Below are 9,188 nucleotides of genomic sequence, written 5' to 3'. Positions count from 1 at the left end.
AGATATATCCAACCATATAAGATTTGGATAAAGATTATGAGGCACGAAAATAATATCTGAATATATTACATTTCGTACAAAAAAAGGATTCTCAAAAGGAGTAGTGTTATTCAATTTCAAACTCCTTGAAACATAATTATCAATCCTAACTCACTACTACAAAAATGCTCAAAGAGACCTCAAGTAAGAGACCATTTAATTAAATATTTGGTCTCTTTGTTTCAAGAGACCAAATATTTCAAATAAGTGGTCTCTCAGGTACTATTTTAGGGAGATGGAAATGTACCAGAGACCATTTATTAGAAATAAGTGGTCTCTTGTATTTTTTTTCCTTTGTTTGAAAAATAGGAGAGACCATTTCTCTTAAATAAATGGTCTCTCTTTTATAATTTATTTAATTAAAGAAAGAGAGAGACCACTTCTCTTAAATAAATGGTCTCACTTTTTTATTTAATTATTTTTTTTTTAAAAAAGACCACTTTTCTTTATGTATGGTCTCTCTCTTTTTAAAATCTGATCTACAAGCTAGTACTACACGTCTACATGGATTGAATTGTCAAGGTGTCAAACCCCCTTCCACTTTCGTCAAACCCTAAAATTAAGCAACCCCTCCTCTCTCTCTACTTTTATTCCGCCTCCCTAGCCTCTCTCCTCTCTATTCTCTCTTTTTTCCCACTTCTGTTCTTGTTGTTATCACCCCTCATGTGATTTTTTTCTTCATTTTTACATGGTTTGTTAATTTTTTTTGTTGTTGTTTTGTTTTCAATTTATGAGATTTTTTTTAGTGATTTTAGTAGTTAGCTTAGTTTGGGTAGTTGTTGTGGTGGTTTGTGGTTGTGTGTAGATCGGGATTTGTTGTTGGGTCATAAGCGTAGATAAGGGTTTGGTGTTGGGTTGTGGGTCGTCGGCGTGGGTGTGCATTGGTGGTGTGGGTTCGACTGTAATAGTCCATCGATTTGCAGCTGTGGAAATTGTAAGCAGAAGCAAATGTTGTTGTTGAGTTCTTCTTCGCTCCATTCTCCAACTCGCTGGATCTCGCTTCGTCAACTCATTCATTCACTCAGGTAAATAAACGCAATCATCATCAGGTCAATTTCTATTTCTCTTTTATCTCACGGTTTTATTCCATAATTTATGCTTAATTTGTCTTTTTTTGCTTCATTGTTCTGGTAATTTTATCATGCAACTGAATTTTGTGCTAATTGGTGGAATTTGATTTATGTCGTGACTTTTTAATTTCAAGGTTTGAATTTAAGGATTTTGGGGGTATTATGAAAAGCATGGTAAATTTCTGCCATTTTTTACATGTATTTTTCAATTTGATGGGTCACTAATCTATATTAGTGATTGAAGATAACCAATTTAACGAAATTTGGGTGAATTTTGCTTCAGATTCTTACTAGGCCTATTGTTTTTTTTTTTTTTTTTAAATTTTAAATTTTTGTTTACTTTATTTGATTATCTTTGAATAATGTTTTTATGAATAATGATGTTTTTTGTTTTTTTAGGATAAATAGCGCAATTGAAGAAGATTCATCATTGGCGTGAGATTGCCGCACAACATATGCTTAGAAGGCCTTTATTGTAGCTTTAATGAGTTTTTATAGTTGAGTTTTGTGTCATTGTTGAAAGAATACTGACTGTTAATGAGTTTTTTAGTATTAGTTTTTGTATAATTTATTGTAAGTATTAACTGTGTGTATAAATTTAAGTATAAATGAATTGATATTTTTGTTTAATTGAATGTATATAAATTAAAATACGAATAAATTACTTTTTTTTTTAAAAAAAAAAAAGAAAGAAAGAGACCGTATATTTGAATGCGTGGTCTCAGTTTTTGAAAAATTGAGACCATTTATTTCAAATAGGTGGTCTCAGTTTTTGAAAAATTGAGACCATTTATTTTAAATAGGTGGTCTTAGTTTTTCAAAAACTGAGACAACCTATTCTAAATAAGTGGTCTATCTTTTTACAACAAGAGATCACTTTTGATGAAATGGTTTCTTAGGCCAAAGAGACCTGTGAGCTAGAGACCACCCCTAAGGTAGTCTCTTTGCCTATTTTGATATGGTCTCTTTGGCCAAATTTGTAGTGTGACTCCATTAGGATTTAAGAGGACCTTCTAGAGTATTATATAAAACTATAATCAATCCTAATAGCTTTAAGAATAATAACTAATAATAGGCCCTCCTTTAGATCATTGGGTCATATGTAAGAACCAAACCGGGCCCATTTTAGTATTTTTGCCATAACTTCCCCATTATTCATCGACATTGGGCTTATAATATATCGTTGGAAAGCTCTTTTCAAACCCTATCAAACTACACTATTATAGGACCCTTATCATGGACCAAATTAAACTTGAATTCACGTTTATCATAAACAGGATAAGAAAAGAAATATTTTCAAAAACAGAAAAAAGAGATATTTTAATAAAAAACATCACTAGACTTTTCACACTTTTGCTTTGTTCGATAATCAAATGACATGAAAGGTATTCATCACTGGGTTTTGTTTTGGGGAGACACAAATTGGTGTCTATAGTAACATAATGTAGACACCTACTTTTGGCCTCTTATCCCGAAAGGAAGTGCGATGATGTTACAAAACCCGTTCTAGCTTCATGCTAGATCAAAGTTCAAGTGTTTATGGACTACGAAATGCATTATTAAGTAAGTTAAAACCCATATATGAAACCACATTATCTTAGAGCCTTGTCCAATTACTAATTAGGCCTAAAACATGCTCATACATGTTTAAACTTGATTAATAACGGACCCAAATGCGGCAAATGCAATGATTCGATCCAATGGATCTTACATTGTTGAAAACCAAGCCAAACAGATAAACCAACTATCACATTTTCGCGCGTGGCCTATAAAGATGGATATCCCTTTCAAAGATATTTCCAATTGTATATTATAAGCCCAATTCCGAGCTAAAACGAAGAAGTTATGATCAAAACACTAATCCGAGCCCTAAAACTAACACCCTTGCACTCCAAAGGCCATATCTTTTGATTCATAAAATATTTTAACCTAATTTTAACGAAATTGAAAAGTTGACATTCAGAAAATTCTAGTGATGCCTGACACGCCTAAATCCAACTTTGCAATCAAAAGTTATAGAAGTTTTAAAAACGCATTTTCGTATAAGGCAAACCGCATCCTAGCGCAACTCAGTATGATGCGCGCGCCTAGCGCTTGACTCATTGAGATGCGCGCGTGTAGGGAATATTTCAAGCATTACCGCTAACTTGAACCCCACTGTGATCATACACTAAAGCATGGTGGCGTGCAAAGGGAAGGAAGTTAGAGGAAAAGAGTCGCCAACAAATTTTAGGAACTTGTAAACCGTATACAAGGTGAAGGTTATACCCCTTAACGATCCAAGAGATCGTTAACTCTAATAGGTCTGGAACCATGACTGGAAATTTGGGGATGAAGGTACAAATCCTACCTTAAAGAGATTGAACCCTGCCCTAATAAAAAGCTTCTACTTTATTCTTCTCGTATTCATGTGCGCTTTCTGACTAACATGCAATCAATAGATTTACCCCTAAACATGTTTATTTATGTTGGTTGAATATTAATGCACAAACAAAACTATTATTGGCGATCACTTGAATTATAATCAAATTAACCCTAAACAAGATTATTAATTATTTTATTAAGCGTGATTACAAGTACCAATTCCCTTTAAACATGCATAAAAGGCGTGATCAAGCAATAACAATAAATAATATATCAAGCAACATGATATTAACAAATAATATATAAGTTATCCGTCAATTAACAAATAACATGAAATAATTCGTAAATTAACAAAAAACGCAAAACAATTTGTAAATTAAAAAAAAATTACGTAAAACAATCCTTAAATTAACAAATTACGTAAAAAAAATTTCTAATTAACAAATTATGTTAAATTATATAATTCGACACAATAATAATCATCATCATAATGATCATAATCATGTTAAATCATAATATTAATAGCAAGATCCTAGGCATGATACTAACAAGATTAATAACAAACCCTAGTATGTCACTAAACAATTACAATCAAAGCTTTAACACTAACATGATACTAACCTGAATATTAGGAAAAACAATCGAAGGCATCATAGAAATCATAATTGACATTATATTCTTTACTCTAAACATGATACTAGGAACTTATTGTTGTCATTCAAAACATCAAATTAATAAAAACATCCTAACATGATAATAGGATTTAAAATAGGAACCTAAATGTGATTTCAATATAATAATAACAATGAAAACAATTAAAGCACTTACTTGGATGCCTCGTACCTCTTTCTAATAACAAAATACACACGTTAGTAACTTCAAGGAAAATATAAAAGGCAAAATTGGCCTCAACACTCTGAACTTTGGCCTGGGTGCACTCAGCACCCTGAACTAAGAAAAATAGCAAAAACACCCTGAAGTATTAGCATGGGTGCACTTAGCACCATACAAGAAATTTTCCGGCCAAAAGTGGCCGGATTCCGACAACTTTTTTTTTTTTTTAAAAAAATGTTTTTTTTTAATTTTCTTCTTCTTCTTCTTCTTCTTCTTCTTATTATTATTATTATTATTATTATTATTATCATTATTATTATTACTATTATTATTTAATATTATTATTGTTATTATTATTATTACAAAAATATCTCGATTTGTGTGTTGTTATTTATTTTTGTACGAAAATTGTTCGGGTAAGGTTTCGGGGGTCATTTTTACCCTTAATGGATCCAAATTAATCTCGGAATTCGCAAAAAAAAAGTAATAGAAATACCTCATTTTGCGTGTTGAGGAATATCTCGATTTGCGTATTGTTATTTTTTGTGACGGAAACTATTCGGGTCAGGTTTCGGGGGTCATTTTTACCCTTAATGGATCCAAATTAAGCTCGGAATTCGCAAAAAAGTAATGGAAATACCTCGTTTTGTGTGTCGAGGAACATCTCAATTTGCGTATTGTTATTTCTTGTGACGGAAATTGTTTTGGTAAGGTTTCAGGGTCATTTTTACCCTTAATGGTTCCAAATTAAGCTCGGAATTCGCAAAAAATAATAGAAGTACCTCGTTTTACGTGTCAAGAAGTATCTCGATTTGCGTGTCTTAGCTACTTAGATATTTCTCGACACGCAAAACGAGGTATTTCCGTTTTTTTGCAAAATCTGAGCTAAATTTGGACCCCTTAAGGTTAAAATTACCCCCGAAACCTTACCTGAACAATTTCTGTCAAAAAAATAACGACACGTAAATCGAGGTATTTTCGTTAAAATAATAATAATAATAATAATAATAATAATAATAATGATAATAATAATAATAATAATAATAATAATAATAATAATAATAATAATAATAATAATAATAATAATAATAATAATAATAATAATAATAATAATAATAATAATAATAATAATAATAATAATAATAATAATAATAATAATAATAATAATAATAATAAGAAGAAGAAGAAGAAGAAGAAGAAGAAGAAGAAGAAGAAGAAGAAGAAGAAGAAGAAGAAGAAGAAGAATAATAATAATAATAATAATAATAATAATAATAATAATAATAATAATAATAATAATAATAATAATAATAATAATAATAATAATAATAATAATAATAATAATAATAATAATAATAATAATAATAATAATAATAATAATAATAATAATAATAATAATAATAATAATAATAATAATAATAATAATAATAATAATAATAATAATAATAATAATAATAATAATAATAATAATAATAATAATAATAATAATAATAATAATAATAATAATAATAATAATAATAATAATAATAATAATAATAATAATAATAATAATAATAATAATAATAATAATAATAATAATAATAATAATAATAATAATAATAATAATAATAATAATAATAATAATAATAATAATAATAATAATAATAATAATAATAATAATAATAATAATAATAATAATAATAATAATAATAATAATAATAATAATAATAATAATAATAATAATAATAATAATAATAATAATAATAATAATAATAAGAAAAAAAAACATTGTTTATAAAACAAAAAAAAAAATTTTAAAAAAAATGTCGCTAGAATCCGGCCACTTTTGGCCGGAAAATTTCTTGTATGGTGCTAAGTGCACCCATGCTAATACTTCAGGGTGTTTTGGCTATTTTTCTTAATTTAGGGTGCTAAGTACACCCAAGCCAAAGTTCAGAGTGTTGAGGCCAATTTTGCCAATATAAAATCAAACAATTAAATTTACGGCTATTTCACCAAATGCCACTGAGCACTTTGGAAATTCACCAAATGCCATCCAACTTTTCAAAATTTACCAAATTCCACTCACAAACAGTATAATGACATGACGTGCCATTAATGAGGTTTGGACGTTAACAGTCCGTTATTGCAAAATGACGAGTATGCCCTTTGTTGGACTTAATGGCGCGTTGAACCTCATTGACTCTCTGACTTGTTCAAGTTAGATAAAAAAAAAACCCAAAAGTCATCTCATTCTTCTTCTCTGTTCTTCGAGCGTTCACCCTTATTCAAATCCTAAATCCATAATCAATCAAGAAGCTTTCTTCAACACCTGTACCAGACATTCCCAAAAATTGAAACTTTTTTTTTCTGTTGAAGTTGGGCGAACCAGAACAGCGCTGACAAGTAGGGGAGGAAGTTGAAGCTTAAATCACTTGAATTCGACTTTGGGGTGTTGGAGATAGCAAACAAGGTAATATTCTCACTTTCGATCTTGCTTTCACGTTTTGAATCTGACATTTTTTGCGAGAATTAAGTTAGGGTTAGGGTTTTTTGCAATGTTCTTGTTAAATGTGATTACTTGACTTGACTGTGTGAAATAATCTTAAATTTCAAGTTAAAAATGTTAGTTGTTGTGTATTGATTTGGTATTGTTATGGTTTTTTTAATGTGAAGTATTTGAGTTACATTTTTTGCGATTATACAATTCAAAACCTTTTGGTGTTGCTTGATTTTCTTCTTCAATTGTTTCACTTCTTCATACAAGTTGCTTTGTGCTGAGTCATCCCTTACAAATGAGCTTCCCCTACTTTGACCTGCTTCTTGGATTTGAGCTTTACACCATTTGAAGCTATTACATGAGTCACACTTATAATACAACCTTTGTGGATTACATGTTGACTCCGAGCTTCTAATTGCGTATTTCTTACCACACTTGCAACATTTGTTTAGAACTCTAACATATGCACACTCATTTATTGAGGAAGATGTGTTTGATAGCAAACTCATGATTAGATAACAAAGGACTGCCTTTGGGTGTTCTTAGGGACGAATTTATACAAAAAAAGGGTTGCAACGGCTAGTTTTCCCCAAAAAAAATGAAAATATGTTACAAAAATAACTAGCCGTTGCAACTCATTAAAACAGAGGGGTTTTGTGTAAAACCTGATAAAGTAATGGCATTTGGTGAAATATATAAACTCTTCAGTGGCATTTCATGAAATAAGTTTTGCAATAACGGACTGTTAACGTCCAAACCTCATTAATGGCACGTCATGTCATTATACTATTTGTGAGTGGCATTTGGTGAATTTTGAAAAGTTGGATGGCATTTGGTGAATTTCCAAAGTGCTCAATGGCATTTGGTGAAATAGCCGTTAAATTAAATAATTGAAAGAGAGATTTGGGACCAAACCCTCATAAATTAAAACCTTTCACGTCGAGGGCGAAGACAACTTTGAACTTGGCTAGGTGTGTCTAGTGCTAATGTATGAGGAATTTTGTTTGTAATAGCTAGTTTAGAAAAGAGAGAGAGAGAGAAGATATCAAGAATTTCTTGATGAGAATTGGATGATAAGAATTAGATGAGAAGAATTAAGAATTGATGGTTGAAAACGGAGGTTTTAGGAGGCTATTTATAGAGAAAATAAGTCGGATATGATAAAAAAAGAATCAGAGTTTCAAAAAGAATAAAACACGACGTTGTCGCCAACAACATGACCTGTCGCCAGGTGAAAGACGTGTCGTATGGCGCTACAATTAGTTTTCCACGCGTTTTCTTATTTTGATAAAACTTAAGCGTACGAGAGGGTAAAACTATAATTTCCTTAAAAACACTTTTTTAATTCTAATTAAAACTCTTAAAAGTCAATTTATCAATGCAAATCAAATTAGGATTCAAAAGAACCTTCTAGAAGATTCTAGAAGACTATAATCAATTTTAATCGCATTATTCATCGGGCCACATATAAATATCAATAACAGGCCCTCCTCTAGATCATTGGGCCGCATATAAATATCAAACCGGGCCCAATTTAGTAATTTGGCCATAACTTCCTCATTATTCATCGAAATTGGGCTTATAATATAACGTTGGAAATCTATTTTCAAACCCGACCCAACTACACCATTATTAAGCCCTTGCCATGGAACAAACCAAATTGGATTGGCTGTTTTCTTTAAAATGGGTTTTCAAAAATAGAGAGAAAGAAAAAAAATAAAAATTAACCGCAACACTAGACTTTCCACACTTTCACTTCATTCGATTATGATGCGACATGAAAGGTACTCATCATTGGGTTTGGTTTTGGGGAGACACAAATGGGTGTCTACAGAAGCCCCCACTTTGACTGAGTTTGGTGAAACGCAAGTTTCGAAAACAAAAGTCAAAGTAGCGATAGGGACGGAGAATGATTCAGAACGTTCTGCGATCCTAAATCATTCTTCTAACGCCGATACCTGCAAACTAGCGTTAGTTAAACAGATAAGAGAGTTAAGAAATGCGTATCTTGCACCGTCGAGCACACGTCTCTGGGGGGTAACCGTTTTGTGTTGTATTTGTCGTTGTGACAACCTTCAACAAGCTAGGGAACGCCATCTTGATGTTTTGATGTTCACTCGTCTCTGAACAATGGAGCTTTTTTGATATTTTCATGCGTCTCTGAACAAAGAGCTTCTTTTTAATATTTCTACGAGTCTCTGAACATAGAGCTTCTGAATGTTATGCCCACGCGTCTCTGAGCAAAAAAGCTTCGATGATATGTCCATGCGTCTCTGAACAAAGAGCTTTTGAATGATATTTGGGTAACTTAGGCACAGAGCTAAGCACTTCATACTTTGTGATGCAATGATGAGTGATGAGTGATTTTGTTATGACGAAGTATGCTTCAATGTTGTGTTAAG

General features: G+C 30.9%; 1 long non-coding RNA gene across 1 annotated transcript; it reads left to right on the top strand.

The window, feature by feature from the left end:
- The first annotated feature begins 484 nt into the window (after positions 1-484).
- LOC145559770 (uncharacterized) lies at positions 485-1,739 on the top strand. The gene is made up of 2 exons (XR_014092938.1): positions 485-1,064; positions 1,509-1,739. It is a non-coding gene; the product is annotated as an uncharacterized LOC145559770 (long non-coding RNA).
- Positions 1,740-9,188: the final 7,449 nt, after the last annotated feature.

The sequence above is a fragment of the Chenopodium album genome, chromosome 9 (genome assembly GCF_948465745.1).
Source record: "Chenopodium album chromosome 9, dcCheAlbu1.1, whole genome shotgun sequence".
NCBI lineage: Eukaryota > Viridiplantae > Streptophyta > Magnoliopsida > Caryophyllales > Amaranthaceae > Chenopodium > Chenopodium album.
This window is presented reverse-complemented; position numbering and strand designations above follow the sequence as displayed.